The sequence below is a fragment of the Bos javanicus genome, chromosome 13 (genome assembly GCF_032452875.1).
Source record: "Bos javanicus breed banteng chromosome 13, ARS-OSU_banteng_1.0, whole genome shotgun sequence".
NCBI classification, from domain to species: Eukaryota; Metazoa; Chordata; class Mammalia; order Artiodactyla; family Bovidae; genus Bos; species Bos javanicus.
The window spans coordinates 42490862-42515756 of record NC_083880.1 but is presented as its reverse complement, the minus strand read 5'-3'; the positions used below and the strand labels follow the sequence as shown (position 1 = coordinate 42515756).

General features: G+C 45.0%; 1 protein-coding gene and 2 non-coding genes across 5 annotated transcripts in view; 1 reads left to right on the top strand and 2 right to left on the bottom strand.

The window, feature by feature from the left end:
* SYNDIG1 (synapse differentiation inducing 1) overlaps nucleotides 1–24895 on the bottom strand; it is a 103103-nt gene that overhangs the window by 54090 nt on the left and 24118 nt on the right. The window lies entirely within an intron of this gene.
* On the top strand, nucleotides 19794–19866 carry TRNAC-ACA (transfer RNA cysteine (anticodon ACA)). The gene has a single exon. It is a non-coding gene; the product is annotated as a tRNA-Cys (tRNA).
* Nucleotides 21139–21211, bottom strand: TRNAG-CCC (transfer RNA glycine (anticodon CCC)). The gene has a single exon. It is a non-coding gene; the product is annotated as a tRNA-Gly (tRNA).

The following is a 24895-nucleotide window of genomic DNA, read 5'->3' as shown; positions in this document are numbered from 1 at the left end:
TACTAATAAATTCAAAATTTTTGAGTAATGTATTTTTATCTTTATATTTTCAGATGTTTTGTCTAGTATATCTTAAATATTGATCTATTTTATCTTTTCTTTTTTCTGAAGAACTAAGTTGCTTTTGCTTATAACTTATCATAACATGCCTTTGTATGATAAAAACAAAAAATAAAAATGCCCCACACAGATTTAGAAGGTAAGTGATAAGAAGACCTACATGTTAGTGCTGTACATGGACTAAGCTCCCCAGCTGAGAAAATCTTACATGCACATTTTAGTATGTTCTACACACATGTTAGAATTAGTCTGACATTCACACTAGCCTTCAGCAGGGTCCCAGGAAGTGGACTGAAAATTTTCCTGCCTCAAGGATGCTTGGCTTAGAGAAACACCTGTGTATCTGGGATACAATTAAGAATTCTTCTAAACTATTTCCCCCTAGTTCCTTTCTAGAGTTTCAAATGTTAAGAAGAAGACACCAGAGTTTACGATTTTGGGGAGACAGCTTTTCCTCTTTGCAAGTTAATAACTATTATGTAGCAACATTCCATCTTGAGGTTTTTGCTGTTCTGGCTTTCTAGGAGATTTAAGAATTGTCTTACATTATAACTGCTTTGTTTGGAGGTAGCTACAGGAATCTAAGGTGGCACTAGTGGTAAAGAACCTGCCTGCCAATGCAGGAAACAAGAGACTCGGGTTCAATCCCTGGGTTGGGAAGATCCCCTGGAGAAGGGAATGGCAACCTGCTCCAGTATTCTTGCCTGGAGAATCCCAGGGACAGAGGAGCCTGAGGGGCTACAGTCCATAGGGTCACAAGGAGTCGGATACAAGTGAAGCGACTGAGCATGCACACACACAGGAATCTAAAATTTCACACCGAGCAGAGGAGAGAAAGAAGACACCCTTGTGATTAGTGGGAAAATAGCAGTTTAATCACGTTGACAGAGACTGGTTGAGGGCAGGGTATGCACTGAGAGGTGTGGGTGTCACCAGCTTGACACCGTGACACATGTGAGAGAGGTCAGAACACAGTGCCAGCTCTTGCTCCTGGGCCTCTAAGCCCTCAGCCCCGGGGCTCGGGAACAACCAAGAACTAAAACCAGGTATTCCGAGTGCCTGTGAAGCACATCATGCATGTGAGCGTCACCTCCACACCTGGTCACCTTCCCAGCTCCTCCAGGTGTTTCTGGTCCAAACATCCAGCCTTTCTGATCTTCATCCTTCCACAGAGAAGCTGATGGGCCCCTTGTGTAGGGCTGGATGTACCACCAAGCCCAGAAAAACCTTCCTGAAGCTCAGATCTGCTTCTCAGACTCAGCTCCTTCTGCCAGGATCTGCAGTGAGTATCTTACAAATAACATGTAGTTGCATTTGTTTAAATTCCTCTTCTTGGATGGAGTCCCTTGTTCCAGCGCAGCCAGTGTGACCCTCCCTTTTCTGGTGCATTCCTGGCCGCTGGGCTCCGGTTTCTCCTACAGCTCCTGGTTTATCCTTCTCTGCCAATGTGACAGCTACTCAACATCACCGCCTCCTCAGCCCTGCCCTGCCCAGAGTCTGAAACAAAAGGACCACAGTTTCCTCCCTGTTCTAACCCTGGTATACAGCCGGTGTTCAGTGAATGTCTGTCAAAAGTAACAGTCTGAAGGGTTACAGGATTGGACTCGCTACTTAGGGATCTCCTTGCCTTGCACCAATCCTGAAGTCGGTTGAAATTGTGGCATTTGGAGGCAGGCACAGCTTACATCTCTACCACCCAGAGTTGACTGAGAACCTGCAGCATTAGCACCTCCTGGGATTCAGTCAGGAAGGTGGAGTCTTGACCACCTGGAGCTACTGATTTAGATCCAAACAAACACCACCACAAGGGCTATTTTGAACTTTTTAGGGAATGCTCTCTAGTGAATTGCTGGGAGGAATATCAACAACCTCAGATATGCGGATAATACCACTCTAATGGCAGAAAGCAAAGAGAACTAAAGAACCTCTTGATGAGGGTAAAGGAAGAGACTGACCTAAAATTAAATATTAAAAATACCTAAGATCATGGCAAATGGAGGGGGGGTGGGGAAAGGTGGAAGCAGTGACAGATTTCCTCTTCTTGGGCTCTAAAATCACTGTGGATGGTGACTGCAGCCATGAAATCAGGAGATGATTGCTTCCTGGCAGGAAAGTGATGACAAACCTAGACAGTGTGTTAAAAAGCAAAGAAAAAAAGAAAAGATGCTCCAGCCAGGAAGAGAAACAGGTGGGATTTGAACCAGGTACGTCTGACTCCAAGGTGTACCATCTCCTCTCTCAGCTGGAGTGACACCCACGTGGGGAAAGCTGGGGAAGCTTGTTGGACTGCGGACCTCACCGTCAGCCCTCACAGCTGAGGGGTGCGTGCTGTTTCAGGAAGATCCCAGTTCTGTTGTTCTCTCGTTTTAGTTAGTAATTTCATTCATTAAAAAATAACAACATTATTGGGATATAATCTAGAGACACAGGTTTGATCCCTGGGTCTGGAAGATCCCTGGGTTAGGAAGACCCCCTGGAGAAGGAAATGGCAACCTGCCCCAGTATTCTTGGTGGAAAATCCCATGGACAGAGGAGCCCATGGGGTTGCAGAGAGTTGGACACGACCCAGCGCACATGCACCAACATCATAATGTTCACCTGACTTTTACTTTTTTATTTTTAAAATGAATTTTAAGATATTAATTTATTTATTCAGCTGCACGAGGTCTTAGTTGCAGCCCGAGGGATCTTGGCTGTGTCTTGCGGGCTCTTCCGTCGCAGTGCACGGGCTCTCCAGTTGTGGTGCACAGGCTCCGGGGTGTGGGCTCAGTAGTTGCGGCACATGGGCATAGTTGCTCCGCAGCTTGTGGAATCTCAGTTTCCCGACCAGCGATCAAACCCACACCCCCTGCATTGCAAGGTGGATTCCTAACCACCATGGAAGGCCCTGCCTGACTTTTAAAGTGTACAGTTCCCAGGGCTGTAGCATACTCACAGCAGTGTGCGGTCTTCCTCCCAGCCAATTCCAGAATATTCCCATCACTTGTTACACAGCAAGCACTGCCCTCTTACCTGGCCCCTGGCAGCTGACAGTCTGCCTGCCACGTGTATGGGTTTGATTACTCTGGATGTTCCACATGAAAAGAATCATGCGTGCGGTCTCTGCGCAGGGCTTCTCTCGCTGAGTGTCGTGTGTTCAGGGTGCCCGGTGCGTCCGTGTCAGCGCTTTGTTCCTCCTGGCCGAGGGGTCATCCTCTGTGTGGCTGCATGGCATTTTGTTGGAGGGAGCGGTTTTTCTCCTTGAGATCCTATATAATACTGGATTAATTACGACTGCACCTCTCCTCTTGAGTTGTTAATACAATAGAGCTTTCTTTTTCTGGCAAATGCGCAGTCAGAATGGAGTTGACTGCGTTAGTTGCTTAGTCGTGTCCGACTCTTTGTGACCCCATGGACTGTAGCCCGCCAGGTTCCTCTGTCCATGGGGTTTTCCAGGCAGGAATACTGGAGTGGTTTGCCATTTCCTCCTCCAGCAGATCTTCCCGACCCAGGGATTGAACCTGGGTTACATGCGCTGCAGGCAGATTCTTGACCATTTGAACCACAGGGGAAACCAAGTCAGAACGGAAATGTCTTCAAAACAGAACAAAGCCAAATGAACTCTCAGTCTGTGCCTCTGGAGTGCAGGAAAGGCATTTCACGTACGGCCCCGGAACATGGGGTGACAGATGCCCTAGGAGTGTGGAAAGCAGAGGCAGAGTCTCCCCCATCTCAGCTGGACCAAAGAAAGCCCGTGGACAGACAGGCCATGTGACCTGCTGATGGAGGGCACACCGTTGGCTGAGCCTGCCTCCTCATTGGACAGAAAGCTCCAACCCCAACGCAGCAGGGGTTTCAGAACAAGGCGGCCAGGACTGCGAGCCCAGCCTCCATCTCCCTCACCAGAAACAGGGTCTGAGCGATGCTGAGCTCTGTCTGCATCTGGCCCCGCCACACACGTGCACCACCAGGACCCTTTATTATGAATATGGCAGAATCATACATGGACCTCTCTGTGGAGAAACTGGGATTACGTATTCTAGGTTGTGTTTCTCTCAACCTTGTTTCCAATATTTCATAAATGTTTTGCTCTGAGGAAGTAACTCAGAAAAAAAAATCTAAAGAAAGTTTTGGGAGCCAGAGTTGTAAGTGTAATAATTTCCAGAGATATGAGCAATGAAGTAAACGCAAGTGAAGAACTAAACCGTCTTCCTATGAGTTGTTCTTTTCTCTGAGCCTTTACACAATTCTAGATTTTGAAAAAAAATCTATCTCCCCACCTCCTCTCACTCACTCCCCCATCCCCTGGAAGACAGAAGCATCTGCACTGTTAATGTGTGTCTACTGGGGGAGGAAGGAATTTTGTAGAGTAGTACTTGATATCTGTGCCTCTGTGGCTGATTAAGACCCTTATCTGTGCCAGATTTTGTGCAGCAAGAGTCACATTTAACACGTAAAACTACCTTTAGAGCAGCATCTTTGAATCAAAGGAGAACAGAGCAAACTAACTAGGCAGTCGATGGGGAAAACAAAACTAATTAGCAGATTCGTTTAGCATGACGCTTGGGTCCTGTGACAGGCCTGGACTGCTCCTCACACAATCTGCCCTCACACGGCTCAATCAGCAAAGTGTTAGGAGGGCACCAGGTGCGGGGTCTTCCCTAAACCCCAACTCTGTCAGACGCCTCTTGTATCAACAGTAATACTTCCCTCCTGCTAAGTAAATAATAGATGCATTCTCACCAATATGCCCAAGTGTCGAGAGAAGAGATCTGCTTGCAAATCCTCATTAAAACAATTAAAATCTGCCTTTAGCATAAACATACAGAAAAGCCTGTGATTTGGCAGTGGAGAAAGTTAATGAAGCATTAGAACCAGATCGGTTATTGTTATTTAACGTTTAAATGGCACATTACAATTGCAAAATGCTGCATCACCCAACTCATCACTTCGGGTGGCTGGGGACTTTCTGCTCACACAGCTGATTCAGACTCCTGTGGGGAGCCAGGCTCTGTCACAGCACCTCTGGGAAGAGCACAGGAATCTGAGCCTGATTCAAGACTGTGGAGAAGAAATGCTGTGATATTGGAAGTGTGTAAACCTGTGTGTCAAGGACTCTGCTATCTGTGAAAGTTGTGCTAACTTCCTTTAGCTCTGTGGGTCTCTATCTCAGTCTTAAGGAAGATGTTGTGGGAAGAGTCTTCCTTTCCAATAGTACCATCATGTCTACCTTTACCACCTCTAGCTTTTAATCACCACCATCTCCACCATCACCATTACTACCATCATTAACATCACCCTCACCACTATCATCACCAGCTCCACCATCACCACAATCACCACGACCACCATCTCCACCATCATTACCATCACCACCATCTCCACCATCATCACCATCACCACAATCACCATCTCCACCATCATTACCATCATCACCACCACCATCTCCACCATCATTACCATCATCACCATCACCACCACCATCATCACCATCACCACCATCACCACCATCTCCACCATAATTACCACTATTACCACCACCACCATCATTACCATCACTACCACCACCATCATCATTACCATCATCACCACAATCACCACCACCACCATCTCCACCATCATCACCATCATCACCACCACCACCATCTCCACCATCATCACCATCACCACCATCTCCACCATCATTACCATCATCACCATCACCACCACCATCTCCACCATCATCACCATCACCACCATCTCCACCATCATCACCATCACCACCATCTCCACCATCTCCACCATCATCACCATCACCACCATCTCCACCATCTCCACCATCATCACCATCACCACAATCACCATCTCCACCATCATTACCATCATCACCACCACCATCTCCACCACCATCATCACTATCATCACCATCACCACCATCTCCACCATCATCACCATCATCACCATCACCACAATCACCATCTCCACCATCATTACCATCATCACCATCACCATCTCCACCATCTCCACCATCATCACCATCACCACAATCACCATCTCCACCATCATTACCATCATCACCATCACCACCACCACCACCATCACATCATCACCATTTTCACCATCATCATCACACCACCACCACTATCATCACCAGGAATTGGCAAACTATACCCCATCAGACAAATTCAACCCACAAGCAAGAAAGATTTTATACATCTTTAAATGACTGAAGATAAGAAGTATATTCCATGATGCATGAAAACTGAGACATTAAAAACTCCTCTGTCCATGAGATTCTCCAGGCAAGTATTCTAGAGTGGGTAGCCATTTCCTTCTTCAGGGGATCTTCCCAACCCAGGGATTGAACCCAGATATCCTGCACTGCAGGCAGATTCTTTACCACCTGAGTCATCAGGGAAGCCTGTCAGCATCCATAAATACAGTTTTATTGGACCCCATCCACATCCATTCATTCACATATGCCTCTAACTGTTCTGCACTAAAAGAGCAGTTAAACACCTGTAATAAGAGGCCATATGATCTGCAAAGCCTAAAATAGCTTTTATCTGCTCTTCACAGGAAAAGCTGACTGATTCCTGACCATAATCCCTCCCATACCACCACCACCACTACCACTACATCACCACCACCAACAGCACAAGCGATGTGGACACCACCGCCACCGATAGCAACGACACCTCACCCCACACCACTCTGTGGTTCAGAGGTATGGAGGCCGCCTGTGCGGTCAAAGGGTTCCTCGAGAGGGCTGTGAGTGAGGACACAGACTCAAGCTCCTCCTCACCAGTGAGTGACAGAGACAGCAGTCTTGCAAGTAAATGTTCTTGTCCCTTAGATCTTGCAAGTGACCTGTAGCTTGGGGTGACTTCAACTCAGAGAACCTGCAGCCACAAGCCTGAACTTGGACCCCAAGCCCTCACCCTTCGTGTGCCTGGATCACTCAGTTTGGAGTGTCCAGGGCTGGAAAATCCCACTCACCTCTGCTCTGATTCTTGGCAGGAGTAAATGAAAATCCCCTCTGGAAGAATGTGCTAAAAAAGACAGATCTCAGAAAATGTCCACAGATCATGCTGTGGACCTCGAGTCTGGGATTAAGCACTTGAGGAAACAAGCCCTAGTCATCAGGGGTGGGTGGCTCAGTTGGTAAAGAATCAGCCTGCAACGCAGGAGACCTGGGTTTGATCCCTGAGTTGGGAAGATCCCCTGGAGAAGGGAATGGCTACCCACTCCAGTATTCTTGCCTGAAGAATTCCATGGACTGTATAGTCCATGGTGTTGCAGAGTCAGACATGACTGAGTAACTTTCACTTTCACTTTCAGCAGAGGTGAGCGAACACTGCAGAACTGGGGCCACACATGTCAGACACAGGGACAGGACAAACATGCTTACTGTATTTAAAAATGAAGGACTTAGAACCTTAAAAGTAAAAAAACTAATTTGTGAAATTAAAATCTCAACAGATAGACCATCCCTTCTGACTTTAAAGTTGACGACATGCTCCAAGGGTTTCTCTTACTGCAAAATAAGACCCAGGATTAGGACACACCTGGAGACATGCTGGTTGTGGAGGAAAATCACCAAAGACCACTGCCTTTCCATGAAGAACTACTGGGAGGGGCCAAGTTGCACTGATGTAGGATGCCAACTATAATAGTGATGGTGAGTTACGCAGCTTTGGTAGAGACATAAGACGGTGAAGTTGATCCCTGACCCCTAATTCTCAGCTGAGAATCGATGGAAGTGGCCTCAGTGTAAGGACTAGCATCGCCAAGCACAGATTCCCAGGCCCCCAGCAGTTTCTTATCCAGTGGGATATGGATATGCAGATCTATGGACCACACTTTGAGACTCACTGTTCTATAGATTCTGACATAGTGTCAAGTAAGTGATGACCACTGGCTCCAGGCAGAACTAGAATCAAAGCTCTGGGATGGAAAGCCCTCCTAATTTAAGCATATAAGAGAGTTGGACCATAAAGAAGTTTGAGCATTGAAGAATTAATGCTTTTGAACTGTGGTGCTGGAGAAGACTCTTGAGAGTCTCTTGGACAGCAAGGCGATTAAACTGGGAAATTCTCAGGGAAATCAACCCAGAATATTCATTGGAAGGACTGATGCTGAAGCTCGAATACTTTGACCACCTGATGTGAAAAGCCAACGGCTTGGAAAAGGCCTGATGCTGGGAAAGACTGAGGGCAAGAGGATAAGGGGGCAACAGAGGATGAGATGGTCGGATGGCATCACTGACTCAATGGACATGAGTTTGAGCAAACTCAGGGAGATGGTGAAGGACAGGGAAGCCTGGTGTGCTGCAGGCCATGGGGTTGCAAAGAGTCGGACACGGCTTAGTGACTAAACAACAACAACAAAGTATCAAACAGGGACTTCTCTGGTGGTCCAGTGGTGAAGAAACTGCCCCGCAGTGCAGGGGACACAGGTTTGATTCCTGGTCAGGGAACCAAGATTCCACTTTTCCTGGGGCAACTAAGTCGTCACCTGGCAACAGAAGAGCCTGCATGATGCAAAAAGATCCTGTGTGCCACAACTAAGGCCTGACACAGCCAGAAAATACAAATATTAAAAAAAATAAGATCAAGCAATAAGCTGACAGTTAAGGTTCCTCCCACACAAAGACTTCATGTCCCTGTGAGTGAGAACCAATAGAAAAAAATAGCTTTGGACAATCAAGGATTTCAGATATTAGATAGTAGGAATATAGAACAATTGTTTATAAAATATTTATGGAAATATTTATAGAAATAATTTGTGAAATATTTACAAAAGAAATAGAAATATTTAAAGATGAGCAAGTAATAAGAGACTATCAGAAATAAACAGAAAAAAATAAAAAGTTTGAGTTTTAAAAAGTGAAAACATTTCAGTTGTTAGAAAAACTCAACAGAATTAAAAATAGCAAAATAGACACAGCTGAAGAAAAAAAAATTAACTAGAAGATACTTTTGAGGAAAATATCCAGACTGCACTATTAAAAGAAAAAGAGACAGAAAATATAAAAGGTTGGTTAAGAGTGTGGAGTACAGAATAAGAAGGTTCAACCCATTTCTAATAAGAGTTCCAGAAAGAATGGAGAGATAAACACAGGAATGCCTCACGGACATGCTGTAGTCAAGCTGATGAACTCAACTTCATGGAGACCTTATAAGTAGTCAGAGGAAAAAAGCAGATAATTTACTCAGCAACAAACATCAGAATGACAATGTGTCGAGAGAAAGTAGCTGCCGACTTAATTTTTTTGTGTGTCTTTAAAAAAATTTTATTGGAGTACGGTCGCTTTACAGTGTTGCCTTCATTTCTACTGCATGGCAAAGTGAATTGTTTATATGTGTGCACATATTCCCCCTTTTTTGGATTTTCTTCCTATTTAGATCACCACAGAGCACTGAGTAGAGTTCCCCGAGCTGTACAGTGGGTTATGTTACGTTACAGTAAACATTAGTTATGTTAAACACAGTATCAATCAATAGTGTGTACATGTCGATCCCAGTCTCCCGATCCACCCCACCTCTCTCTCCCCCTTGGTGTCCATACATTTGTTCTCTACATCTGTGTCTCTGCTTTGTAAATAAGATTGTCTACACCAGTTTTTTATTTTCATATTCCACATATATGCATCAATGTACAGCATTTGCTTTTCTTTCTGACTTACTCCACTCTGTATGACGGTCTCTAGGTCCATCCATATCTCTAGTTGCCAACTCTGAACGCAAGCAAATTGTCTTTCAAGAACAAAGTGAAATAAGATAGATTAAGAAATGAAGAGACTTGAGCCAAACACAATTCTAAAGGAGGAAGAGAAACGATGCTGGTGGGCAGCTTAGGGGGCAAGAACTGGTGAACAGAGAAACCAACACCTTGTTCATGAATCCAAACAAATAACAAGGCTATATGACCCCTGCCCCTCAACTGTGAGGTTCATTTAAAAAAATTAAACACTGGAAAACAATAGTATGTAAATCAGGAGGTGGGTGATACTAACATCTTTTCAGTGTTCTAGAAATGTGTTAAATTATTCAGTTTTAGGCTTAGGTTAAATACGCCTGGGTAAATTTCAAGGATAACTACCAAATGAATAAAAATACTATACACATTTCAAATTAGGAGAGAGAAAAAGGGAGTAAGGCTGAAAAAAAAATAGAGCAGGACAAAAATAAAAATAAAAATTGAGGTAACAAGTGAAAATAGATCGGCACTCACAATCGCCATTAATTAGTTGAAATTGCTAGTTAAAATTAATTTTCACTCTGGGTTTAAAACAGTATCCTGACATATGTTATTTATAAGAGACATACCTAAAGCATAAGGAAGTAGAAGCGCTGAAAACAGAAGAATGGAAAACATGTATACAAGAAAAATCCTAGGCAGAAAATGAAGCTGGCACAGCTTAATGAATCTAAAACAAAGTAGAAGGGGCTTCCCTGGTGGTTCAGTGGCTAAGATTTCGCCTTCCAATGCAGAGGATACAGGTTTATCCCTAGTCAGGGAGCCAAGATCTCCCATGCCTCAAGGCGAAAAAACCAAAATGTAAAACAGAAGCAATATTGTAGCAAATTCAATAAAGACTTTAAAAATGGTCCACTGTCCAAAAAAATCTTTAAAGAGATAAATAAAACAAAGTAGACATCAAGGAGTAAAAAAGCTACCACTTAGTAACATAGATGCTACATAGTAGGGGGTTCAATCCACCCAGCTCATTGCTGGACTTCCCGGCACACAATCAATTCATATCACGGTCTCAAAGCAAAACTGGTAGAATTACAGGAATAATGGAATATCTTCACCAGCAGAACAAGAAACTTGAAAACACTCTCTAAACCATGTTAAGAAATAAATAGACCAAGAATAAGAAAGATGTAGAATATTCAAAAAGCAACAGTAGCAATTTTAAGCAATGCGTACATAGAAAATTCTGCATCCAGCAATTATAGAATAGATTCTTCCAGGCACTTGTATGCTGTCTTTTTCTCTGTTTCTCCTAATCTTTCCTTCCTTCTCTCTCTCCGTTCCCTTCCTCTCTTCCTTCCAAAAGTGATCAAGTACTAAGCCATGAAGCAACTACACATCTCATATCATTTTGTATCTTACAGATTGTGTTTTGGAACCACAGTACAGTTGATATAGAAGTCAGTACGTTTAGGAAACTTCCCAGGTGGCTTGGTGGCAAAGAATCCACCTGCCAATGTGGGAGACACAGGAGATGCGGGTTTGATCTCTGGGTCGGGAAAATTCCCCTGGAGGAGGAAATGGCAACCCACTCCAGTATTCTTGCCTGGAAAATTCCATTGACAGAGGAGCCTGGTGGGCTACAGTCCATGGGGGTTGCAAAGAGCTGGACAAGCACGCACGGTGGTCCAGTGGTTAGGACTCTGTGTTTTTACTGCTCAGGGCCCGGGTCAGGTAACTAAGTGCAGCAAAAAAAAAAAAAAAAAAATCAATACATTTAGCAAAAGCCACTCTCAGTTAGAAGTGAAGAAAAAAACAAACACTTTCTTAATAATCATTGGACCAAAGAATAAAATTATTTAGAACTGAATCCTGTTGAAAAAACTACGTATTAAAGCAAACTACATACCAAAACCTAGGCGTGCAGGTGAAGAGGTACTTAGACAAAACAGCTTTACATGCACATATTAGGACAATAAAGGTTAGAACATAAATGAATCAACATCCAAATTGATAAATTAGCCAAAACAATAATAATGAAGGGAAAAGATACATGTGACAGGTAGAAACAAAGATAAGAGCAAAAATAGTGAAACAGAAAGCAGAGACTTGATACTGGGAACCAGCAAAGCCAGTCTGTTCTTTGGAAAACAAGCCTCTGGTGGCCCGGATGAAAGGCTATGATGGAGCCGGGCTTCTGACTCCGGGAGGAGGATTTGGCACATTAATTGTCTTCTGTGTCTTGAAAACCTCATTAAAATACTACTGAAAGAATGAGAAAGATCTTCTAGGCAGGGATAAACTGGGAAATTGACATATGCACACACATATACAGAACAGATAACTAATATGGACCTGCTGTTATAGCACAAGGAACTCTAGTCCATACTCTGTAATGACCTACATGGGAACAGAATCTAAAAAAGGATACACGTGTATGTACAACTGACTAATTTTGCCATGCAGCAGAAACTAACGCAACATTGTAAACTAACTACACTCCAATAAAAATTTAATTAAAAAAAAAGAAAGGCCTTAGTAAGGCCTGGAAGTACCATACAAGTGCCTGGAAGAATCTATCCTAGTAGGAGGATAGTAGTAGGAGAGAAAATAGTAGCAAATACTGAAAGGATGAAAAGCCACAGCAAAATTTCCTCTTCTTTCCTAAAGAAGGAAAGTACTGGAAGGGACGAGATGGCCCCAGCCTGGAATCTGAGAGGAGGTGAGTGGCGGCCGGGGAGACAGGCACACAAGCTGACATGTGACTTTCCATTAATACAGCACACGCTGAACAGTGGGGTCGTGCCTTCAAAGCTGGGAGACAAACTTTGAGTTATGCACCTCACAAGCGATCACTCAGTGAGCAAAAATAAAAAGGAAGCCAAACAACAACAGTAAATATTTTCAGCACTCAGAAAATTTATCTCACTCACACCCGCTCTAAATAAGTAGCTCACAAATTTACTCCAGAAAAAAAAAAAAAAAAAAAAACAGACAGTGGAAAACCAAAGAAGCGGGTAATCAGAGATAAAAGAAACAGTGACTATCCAGAAATGAGAAAAAGAAATCCCTGTCTAGCAGCTGGCCTGCAGCAATCTGTCCAATTTATAACGAACATCTGTGGGCTTCACAAAGGCAAGTTGTGTTCGTTGTATTGTTTCCGTCAACAACAGGAAAGAGAACAGAGCACTGGAAGGCGTCAGTGATGCTGGAAGAAGGCACAGGTTTCTTCCCTCAATGTTAAAAGAAGGTCATTCAGAAACTCCAGGAGAAACGCACAGCCAGAAAGACTGCCGGAGTTCCGTGAGTCTAAATACAAAAATCCACTCCCCTTCAACTTCCCATTATTTTAAGCAGCTATGGAATATAAAAAGACAGATCCTGTTTGACCTGGACACTAAGAATATTTCTTCTCTCAGTACATGGGGTCTGATACTGGCAACTAGTGTAAAGGAAACAGTATTTTATCACTACACCTTGGGTTTACAGTCAACGATGTTTAAAGAATTATGATGATAGCTTTTATAATTCCACATTTGGAATCTACATAATTAAAAAACAGATTTTAAAGGTTACCAGTCCTGACAAAGTTGTCATCAGCAGTATCACCATCATCATTTTGGCCAAGAAGTGCTGGGCATTTCCTAAACACCAGGCACTGTGCTAAGGTATTTATAAGGATCAGTCAGTCAGTCAGCTCAGTCACTCAGTCGTGTCCAACTCTTTGCGACCCCATGAACTGCAGCACGCCAGGCCTCCCTGTCCATCACCAACTCCCAGAGTTCACCCAAACCCATGTCCATTGAGTCAGTGATGCCATTCAGCCATCTCATCCTCTGTCGTCCTCTGGATTATCCTGTTTAATTTTCAAAATAACCCTTTTGAGGTAGGTATTACCATTATCTTCATTTCACTGACAAGGACCGAGAGGATGAGTACCTTGCTTCCTGCCATCACCTAGGAGCAGAGCCAGAATCACATCCAGGAAGCCTGATTTCAGGGTCTGACTCACAGCCATTAAGTGAGACTCATTCATTCTGGTGTAAAGTCAGGACACAGCTGAGCTCATGGGAAGGCACATGGTATGAGGGAGGAGGAGTGGGCAAGCGCACTGCCCACAGCCTTCTCTTGCCTGGTAGGAAGATGGGAGATGGGGGTTTAATCAAGTCCTTTTACAGATACAATAGTGATGGATGGAAGGACTCAAAATTATACACCAGAAAGCTTGGGGGAAGGAGATGGGCAGTAATTCTAGCGATCTACATTCTAGCCATAAGTAAGTGAAACTCTCCCCTTTCAAAACAAGAGGTTTACTGGACAGAATATAAAGCCAATGGAATAAGAAAAAACTAGATGCACCCAGCAGTCCAGGCGTGGTGCTGGCTGTTGAGAGGAACAGGTGGCTTCTGGAGAGCAGGTTGGGGATATGGCTGATACATTAGGACTCAAGGTGAGAGGTCTGAATTTTTCACCGCTATCTTTGTCTACTACTTAATATCTTGCTGTATCTTTGTTATCCAAGTCAAAACAACCACAAAAATAATTTTCAAGTCACTTATTGTGGAGGAATTGGAACCCTTGTACATGGGTACTGGCAGTGTACAATTGTGTAGCCACTGTGGAAAACAGTTTGGTGGTTCCTCAGAAATTAAACCTAGAACTAGCAGATGATCCAGCAGTTCCACTTGTGGGATTTACCCAGAATTGAGAGCAGGGTCTCTAGGAGGTATCTGTACACTGTGTTCATAAGAGCATTATTCACAACAGGCACGAAGGGGAAGCAACCCACGCACCCATCAATAGATGAAGGATCAGCAAAATGTTTTACATTCATTCAGTGGAATATTATTCAGCTTTCAAAAGGAAGGAAATTCTAATAACACAGAGGAGACCTCAGAACATCATGCCCAGTGAAATAAGCCAGACACCAAAGGACAAATACCATATGATTCCACTTTTATTAGATACCTTTTGGTCAAACTCGTTGAGACAGAAAGTAGGGTGGTGGTTACCAAGGGCTAGGGGAGAAGGATGAGGAATGATTATTTAATAAATATAAGTTCAATTTGGGATGATGAGAAAGTTCTGCAGATGGATGAGGTGATGATTATACAACAGTGTGAAAATACTTAACATTACGAAGCTGCATATCTAAAAATGGTCAGAATGGTAAATCTTAAGTAATGTGCATTTTACCATATTAAAAAAAATGACTTTGGGGACTTCCCTCGTCATCCAGTGGTTAGGTCATCCAATGCCCCTTGCAGCAAGGGGCATATGGGTTCAATCTCTGGTCGGGGAACGAAGATCCCACAAGCTGTGGAGCAGCTAAGCCTGTGCACCACAACTAGAGAGGCCCTGTCCTGCAGCTACTGAGTCTGGGCACCGCAGAGTCCACGAGTCCACTGACATCCGTGGTCTCGTGCGCCTCCCACTGCTGAGCCTGCAGGCCATAACTAGAGAGTCCGTGTGCTACAACGAAGATCTGGTGCACCCAAATAAATAAATGAAGATTAAAAAAATCTTTAAAAAATTGCTTTCTTCAAAACAAGAAGCAGTGACTTTGGTGTCCTAACCAATAAGATATGGTATATTTAAAGTTATTTGAGTTTAAAATAAATTATTTCTTTTATAATTTTCTGGAAAGTACAAGAATTCTAGAACATGTTAATTCTGATTATGACCTCCCAATTTAGTATTATGATTGCATTATTTTAAAGTGTATATATAATATATACAAAATATTATTTTAAAAACATATAGTTATATGAAGTACATATATTTTAAACCCTAAATTATTTTATTATTATTTAATGAGGTCAATATTCACTTAAATTTGCCCACATACATAAAGATATGCTCAGGGAAGATCCTTGTCATAACTCAGCAAGTCTCAGTAGCCATGGATTGTAAAACACATCCCTATTTCAGAATTTCAGAAAAACATTGAAGTGTGAAGACTGTGCATGCTAGAACTGAAGAAATAAAATATTAAACAGAACCTCAAACTGCAACATCTTCCCAGAAAATCCTTCCACCTTGGCCAGTTAATAAATGGGCGTCACCTGCAGGAGTTACAGCTTGTGCTTTGAGGGGTGGCAGGGGTGTGTGTGTGTGTGTGTGTGTGTGTGTGTGTGTGTAAGAGCGTGCACACAGGGGAGACAGACAGAGGGAGAGAGAACTCGACCATGCACCCAGCAGACCAGAGTTTGACGAGGAATAAAATTACCAAAGGATCAAAGCAGCAGCACAGCAGCCCATCCATATCCACAGAAAAGACGCACTGAAGTGGGCTGTGGATTGGCTGTTGCTAGGATCCATTTCATGGAAAAGGGTAAAAAGAAGGCTGCAACGATGACATGCTTCTTACCTTCCCAAGTTCGCAGAAATAAATCCAGAAGGAGAACACGGCCAGCTCCTCCTTCACACCATAAACTGGCTACTAAAAGACACCTATAGGACAGCATACGATCTTAGGGACCCACGAAAACAGATGGGGTTTGCTTTTTCCTGTACAACGAGGTTTTCCTAAACCTCAGATTTGCTAAAGTACACTAAGAGCCTAAAAACTAAAAGTGATATTCCCTCACATTTTCCTCATAAGGAAGGGCTTCTTCAACCCAGAAACACACTTTATTACAAAGATTCAGAAACGGAAGCACCATCTCATGCTGCGTCTCTGGCCCACCTTCTAATTAATGGACACAGTAAACATTCAGGTACCTTAGACCTTCATGGGGGAAGCACTGACCAGCTCATCTGTAGCTGACGTGCACCTGCCAGAGTATGCCTTAGAGATAGAGAGCCACCTTTCAGCCCAGCCTTCCCAGCCGACGTCTCAGGTTTTTCCCTGCCGTGTATTTTCAGCCTCTCTGCCAGTCTGGCGTCTTCACAGACCTGGCAAACACAACTGGAGTAACGGACCGGTCTGGACCAATGGCAGAAGGTGAAGACCTTAGGAGGCTGGCGGCGGGGGGGACATCCTCATCGCAGGTCACCTGCTGCTTCGTCAGTCTCATTAGCTTTCAGCAGAGCAGAACCAGCTATTTCCCAGGGGAATTCTTCAAAGTTCGATGGCTGAGACTTTACGGAGTGAAGATGCAGAGCTCCCAGTGGGTCACACACAGAACGTAGCAAGAACGAGAGGCAGGGACACAGTCAGGGCCAGGAATTCAGAAGAGCCGGGCTTTCCTTCAGAACAAGGAGTTTCTCTTTGTTGAAAACATTTCCCTGAAAGGCTAGCTAAGTCCCAGGAAGGGAGAAAAGGAAAAACCAGCCCTGCTGGTGGTAACAATGTTTCTACCAGGACAGGGAGAAATCCTGCAAAAATTCTTGTTTCTGCATGAGAAATCCACTGCAGACACAACATTGAACAATATACATTATCATATGTAAAACACAGCCGTGGGAGTTTGATGTATGATGCAGGGAACCTGAGCTCTTCTGACAACCTGGAGGGATGGGGTGAGGAGGGAGGTGTGGTGGGTAGTTCAGAGAGAGGGGACACAGGTATGCCTATGGCTGACTCACGTTGATGTATGGCAAAAACCATCACAATATTGTATATCCTCCAGTTAAATAAATTTTAAAAAAGATCGACGTATATACACTGCCATGTGTAAGATGTATAGCTCATGGGAAGCTGCTATATAGCACAGGGAGCTCAGCTCAGTGCTCTGTGACCTAGAGGGGTGGGATAGGGTGGCGTTGGGGGGAGGTCCAAGAGGGAGGTGATGTATATATACACACAGCTGATTCACTTCATTGTACAGCTGAAACTAACAAAACATTGCAAAGCAATTATACTTCAATAAAAATATAATAATGTAATCTAAAAAAAACCAAAAACCTGCCTCAAGCTTTGCTTCTGAGTGATGCCCTCTCCCACACCCAACCTGGCTGCCTGGACACAGATTACAGTCCGAGCTTCTCTGCAAAGTCACACCCATTGCTGCCCCCTCCCCAATTGCTCCTGAGAATCACTGAGCACCGACCCCAGTTCTCAGGACCCTCCTCCTCTGAGGGTGCCGCCACCAGTCTATGCAGCCCCCTTGACTTGCGGCAGTGGCTGAATATGGCCAATTTAATTTGATCCCAGGCTGTGCTCCTTCTGGCCTTAGGTGGCGGGCCTGGACATAGTAAGCCTCAAAGTTAGAAAAACAGGCACCACAAGAGGCTGGCTCACAGACGCCAGCATGGAGACCAGGATGTATTCCGAGTGATAAACCAGAGGCTGAACCCAGGGCACTTGCCCCACCCTGTTTCTGCCTATTTCAGTCCTGGTGTCACCAGATCACTGTTTTTCTTGGGAGAAATCTGCTTTGAGACAGACCGTGCGTGCGACGTGTAACCTCCTGTGATAGAGCCTCTGACCAGGTTGTGTAGCAGCAGACGCTGCCAAAGGCAGAGCTGAGCGCATGAGAGAGCAAGGGGAACATTCCGGGGCAGAGATGTTAAAGACAGACACGAAATATAGAGCCTGACACCCGAGCTGAGGCTACTGCCTCCCTGTGGAGAGGTCAGTCTCAGTAAACGAGGCTTGGGTTGTAGTGGTCCCTCCAGGAGGAGTAGGAACGGATGCCCCTCATTAAGATGGGACTCTCAAAGGATGACTTGTCCGGTGAAAGTGTTGCCTAAAATCACTGTTCATTGGCACAGGGAAGGGGACAATGGGGGTGACCCTCTGGGCCTGAGACTGGGGCATGTTTTCTGCCGGAAATTTCATGTCATGTGGAACTGAGGTCTGAGATGTTAATATGCATGTGGTCAGGAAATCTCTCAAGTTGAGAGATTCACATTAAAAAAACAACATGGTCTCAAGTCAGGAATCCCTGGGGCACCCACCAGACACACCTTCCCATCAGGAAATTCTCAGCTAGAATTTTCAGAGTTCCACAGAGAAGGATCACAGTATAAACATTTACAATTTACCAAGAAACCACCCACCATGTGTCTATGTCAGTGGACAGAGCTGCCTCCCAAGAACTTAGGAACAGTAAGAAGTGATTTGGTAAGTCTCTTTCAAGATGTTCAAGGCATGCAAGGAGGAAGCATTAATAAATCATGAAGGGGGAAACACACTTTCAAAAGAGATGAGGCAAATTGGAATTTCCTAAAGTAAAAATATGCACTGAGTTTAAAATAAGACAGATGAGTTAATGAGCAAATTGAATGTATCTGATGAGAGAATTAAAGCACAGGAGCATGGCGGTGCTGACACTGCCTGCAGTCAGCATACAGTGGGAAACGGGAGGCACAAGGAGAAGGCAGGAAGATAAAATGAGAATGTCCTTTAATCAACTGATAGAAACGCTGCAGGGAGAGGGTGGGGTTCCGGCATGAGGGAACACTGAGAAAGGAAGAGGCAACGTCTAAGGAGATTTGAGATTTTCTCAAAACTAGTGGTGGAGAAGGAAATGGCAACCCACTCCAGTGTTCTTGCCTGGAGAATCCCATGGACAAGAGGAGCCTGGAGGGGTACAGTCCATGGGGTCACAAGGGTCGGACATGACTGAGTGACTTTCACTTTCACAGAACTAGTGAAAGAAGCATATAATGCAGGTGATTCCACACCTATACATCTTAGAGAAAAACTACACAGAAAGATGATCCTAACCAGAGGAAAATGTATAGACTGTCTCCAAGAAAAAGGCAAACCAAGAGGAGATGTCTCACCAACAGTCATAGAAATCATAAAAAAAAAAAAAAATCAACAAGATGTCAGAGAAAGTGAGAAAACACACTGGACCTAGAACTCAATACCTAAACTATTCTTCACAAATGAGAACATACTCCATTTGGCCAAACACTGAGAACCACCAACAGACCCTCACTGAAAGGGCTACTGCAGCATGTCCTCCAGCCAAAGAAAACTGATCACAGAATGAAGAAATGAAATGAAGGTGTAAGAAAGGGAGAAATGTGGTCAATCGTTAATAAGCATTGACTACAGAAGATGACCGCAACCATGCGGCAGTAATGACGAATTCTGAGAGGAGTGAGAGGGAACAGAAATTATGAACAATCACGCAAGATGGGAGGAGAATTCTACGATCCTTACATCATTAAGGACTTCCCTGGTGGCTCAGACGGTAAGAGCATCTGCCTACAATGCGGGAGACCCGGGTTCGATCCCTGGGTTGGGAAGATCCCCTGGAGAAGGAAATGGCAACCCACTCCAGTACTCTTGTCTTGAAAATCCCATGGACAGAGAAGCCATGGACGGATGCTACAGTCCATGGGGTCGAAAAGAGTCAGACACGACTGAGCCACTTCACTTTCACTTACATCATTAAGGAGCAGGATGATGGCAGCACTAATTAAGGAGTACACATAACATTTTAAGAATCACATCTAGCAATGTGAATAAAAAGTATACCTTCTAAATAAGTTGAGGGCAGAAAAAAAAGAATAAACAGTTCACAAGAATCCAGAGACCCAGATTTACTTTAAAATGACAACGAGCTGAAGTTGTGTGTGTCTGTGTGTGTGCACCCACGTGCACTCGCTGAATCCCTGAGTCCCTCTGGGACTGAGTACAACATGCCTGCAGCCCAGTGGGTCATAAATTCTGAGTGACTGGTGTCTGTGCCAGGGGTTTCTGCAAAAATTACAGGGACCCAGTGACATCTTACAGTAAACTGATATTCACTCCAGAGAGAGATTTACTCCTCAAGGCTGTGCTGTCCTTCATATATTTTATTTATGGTCTTTTTATGCTGTGTTACTTTCTTAAATCACAATGAATGCATTCTGTTGTAGGCCCCGGTGTCCTGGCAATTGTGTTTTTATTTCTTATTGGCCTGGTAGCAGTACTCTTTAGTTAATCTGTAGGTTCCTTATTTTTACCTCTATTTTCTTTTCCCTTCAATTCTCACAATCATTCCAGAGTGCGGGGAGGAGGGGTTGGGAGCTGGAAAAATCATGTCCTTTCAAAAAAATTTTTATTGTTTTGAAGAACTGTATCTATTTAGCTTTCAATTTCTATTCTTGCTTTAGCATATGTTTGCTCATTTGTTTTTTGTTTTTATTTAAAATTTTAATCTTTAACTTTTGGCTTTCCTCTTAGTTTTGTGCCTGTATTTTTTTTATTTGCTTGTTTTCACATCTATTTTCAATTTTTTTTAACTCATTGCCTTTTTTTTCCTTCTTGGAGCTTTAAGTTATCTGATAGTTAAATATCACCCCTGGTTCTAACTTTCCATTTCCCCACTGTTATATTGAGTCAACCCTTAACCTCCTTCCCATTTCCTTAGTCTGTTGTTGTTGTTTTTTAATTTCCCCAAAAGGTAGATTTATTTATTTTAAAAATATTTATCGATTTGGCTCTGCCGAGTCTTAGCTGCAATATGTGGGATCTGGGATCTTTGATGTTCATTGAGGCACTTGAGTTCTTTAGTTGTGGCATGTGGGATCTGGTTTCCTGACCAGGGATTGAACCCAGGCCCCCTGCATTGGGAGTGCAGAGTCTTAGCCACTGGACCATCAGGGAAGTCCGGTAGTCTGTTTTATCCCTTTCTCTTCTTAGGGGGTTTTCTTTCCTTCATTTCTGGCCTTTGTTTTTAAGCCCATATGTGCCTTCAGGAGACCCAGACTCTTCTCTCTAGTTATGCCTAAATGGCCCCTTCAGGCCAGGGCTCTTCTTATGAGGGACCATGGTCAGTTGACCGTCCTGCTTGGGGCTTCCTGGGTTTGTGGGAACAGTGCTCCAGATAGACCCTGGGATCTTCTTTGCAAGGTCATACCTGATGGAAGGGGAGTTCTTCAATCCAGTCAGTCAGTAACAGCGGCAGACGCTGTCCTTGGTGCTGAAGGCCACATGGGGGGCCGAGTGAGGAAGCCCCATTCTTGTGAAACCCACGCTCTACCTGAGGGTGGGAGGCAGACTTGAGTGATGAGGCTGTGAGCTGTGGGCAGTGTGGAGTAGGGCAGGGGGCCTGGGAGAGGGGTGGGGAGGCACCCGGGGTGTTTGGGAGATGCTGTGCATCGCAGTGTGATGTTGCTTCCAGGACAACTTTGCATCTCAACTCAGGAGCAGAAATAGATGATTCTCGCATGAGTCCAGGCTATTTTTACCACTTGGACACTGTGAGTCATGCTGCTCACAGTGTCTCCCTCCTTTGCACTGTGGCTGTGAGCTCTCGGTCACTTTGGATACCATGATAGGATGTGGGGCGTTGACCTCTCTTCAGGTTCTGTCTCATTTTTTCTCCTAATCTTTTCTCTTTACCCATTAGTATCACCTATGGATTAGCTGGATGGTTGGTTAACCAGTCTTGTTAACTGCCAAGCATCCTTGTCATGCCCAGGTGATTGATAACATGCATGACCCATCTGGTAGATTCCTGGCCATCAGCAGCAGGAAAGCCAGCCCCACTCCATGGCCCACAGGGAGGAGCAACTCAGAGGAGGGATGAGGGTGTTTCACGGACCAGCTTTGCTTCAAGGCCACAGAGCTTCTGGGACCCCGGCTATGAATCTGGGGCAAAGGATGGATCCTGGACGAGACTTCAAGCGGTAGTCTTCTTTACCTCCATGGGTAACTTGGAGCACAGGGTGTCATGCTCAATGTCATGACTTCTGAATCAGTGCAGAGTGGATCTGTCAGAGTTAATATCCAGAGATGACCTTAACTAGTCAGAATTGAAAGCGGAATAAACACAGATACAGATAAAACTCTCCGAGGTGCTTTCCAGACATGTTGGAAGCTGATGCTTTGCAACACGGTTGCTGGCACTCTCTTCTTTCTTCTATGACCTTTGGTTTTTGTCACCTTGGATGGTTGAGGACAGCCTGGCAGGCCTTCATGCTTTCCTAACCTGAGGACAAATGGTCCTGCACGTAGGGATGTGGTTTTGATCTGGAAATGCAAGTTACATGTTCTTAAGGGATTCTGGCTGGGCCATCCATGGATTGATGCTTTCCCTTAAAAGTCACTGAAATGCCTGCAGAGGACAGGGAATAGTTGTTTCACAGTCATGTTGGCTCTGCAGGAGAAGGCTCCTTTGTGGGGATCTGGAGAGGTTCTGTCTCCTCCAGATCCACTCCCGTCTGTGCCCGGGAGATGATTCATCCTGAGAGGCTGTGATGCTCTGTGAATCAGAGCAACAACACCATGCACAAGCAAGGCTGCTTCCCAAGGCTCACTGCCTTCCAGTGACACACCAGCCCTGCCCTCACTGGCCCGGAGCTTACCTCCTGAGCAGCAGAGAAGCACAATCTTGGCAGGACCACCATCTTAGTAGGGCTATAACTCCACATCCACAGTGATGCCCAAGTCTGCTGGGCAGGCTGGAAACAAGGACTGGCGTGTAAAGGGTTTATCAGGGAGGAGGTTCCAGAAATGTGGAGCAGGTAGAGGGGAGCAAGGCTGAGGGCAAGAAGGTGTGCATTGTTAAACTGTTCCTGCCGCTGGTAGCTGGACCCCATCTCAGCAGGGAGTCCAGGGATTGTACAAAACCTGCAGGTGGAGTTATCCCACCTGAGGGGCCTCTGCACACTGACCCTGGTCCACCACTGGTCAAGGGTCACTTCCAGCCCTTGCTCCCTGGCCCTGTGAGCCTGCAGGCTGAGGGCTTCTATTGCTGGACAGTTAGGAAGTGGCAGGTGTTTGCTCTAAGGAGCCTGGACTCCCAGAGTTGAAGGTTCAAAGGCACCTGCACACGAGACTCCTGGATGAGACTTCGAGTGGTCGTCTTCTTTACCTCCATGGGTACAGCCGAAGTGTGGTGGGTGGTAACAGGGGGATGAAGTGGGCAAGCTCCTTACAGCCTATCTGTCCTGGACATCCTGTAAATGGCCTATGTGGCCTCAGAGCCTGTCTTCATCCTCTTCTCCATGCAGATACCATGTCAGGAAGGCAGCTGGACACAGACATGGACCCGGCTGGGCTGTGCACAGACTTGTTTGGGGCCTGGAACAAATACGAAGGCTGGATGATCTCTTAGCTGTCACTCAGGGCTGGTGTCAAGGGCAGTACAAAGTCAGCTGAACTGCCATTAAAGCACCAGAGACAGGGCGGCCTACATGACTGACATGCATCCTCTCACAGTTCTGGAGGCTGGAATCTGAGATCAAGGGGCCAGTGTGGTGGGTTTCCAGCGAGGGTCTCTTCCTTGTCTGCCATGGCTTCTTCCTCCCCGTGTCTTTTCCTGGGTGCCTGTACTACAGAGGGTGAGACCTGCTTCCTCCTCTTCTTTTAAGGCCACTAATCCCATCATGAGGGCCTCCCAGGTGGCATTACTGGTAAAGAACCTGCCTGCCAATGCAGGAGACATAAGAGACCTGGGTTTGATCCCTGGGTCTGGAAGATTTCCCTGGAGGAGGGTAATGGTAACCCACCCCAGTATTCTTCCCTGGAGAATCCCATGGACAGAGGAGCCTGGCAGGCTATAGCCCATGGGGTTGCAGAGTTGGACACGACTGAAGCAACTTGGCAATCCTGCATTGCAGGTGGATTCTTCTTTACCCACTGACCCAACTGGGGAAGACCTCATCCCTCCCTGATTACCTCCCCAAGGCCCCACCCACCAATACTATCACATCTGAAGTAGAGGCTTCGAACATGAATTTTGGGAGGGATACAAACACTCAGCCTGTACCACCATTAAGTAGGAATGTTCAAGAGTTTTAGTATATTATCTATAAAACTATATCCAAAGCAAAGCATAGATATGACTATTTAAAGTATAAAATAAATAACATACTTAAATATATGAAATATGCAAATACCCTCAGTACCTAGATCAGGAGACCTAGATATATTTCTTTTCTTAAAAGCTGCGCCAGATTATTCCAGATGCTTGCTAGCTTGAGGAAATCTCATTTTTTCCCCGTGTTTTTAGTGTTTGTATGGTAGAGTTGGTAAGCCATCTGCTTCTGCTTTCAATTTTCTCCACTAATTAAAAAACGTTCCCGTGGGCCTCCCTGGGGTCCTGAACACAGGTCCCCACTGTGCGTGGCTTATTCTGCTTTGTGGGAAATGGATCTCCCCCAGCAGTGGCTTCCAAGCCGCTGTCCTGCGCTCCTCCCCGGGCAGCGCTGATGTTAGATAGACACGCTGATCTGTGTCAGCATCTTTAAGGCCGTGCTTAACCAAGCGCCTCACAGAGTCAGACGGTGAAGCCATGCGGGAAACACAGTGCCCTGCGGGGCCTGGATGTGAGTGTTGCCCTGG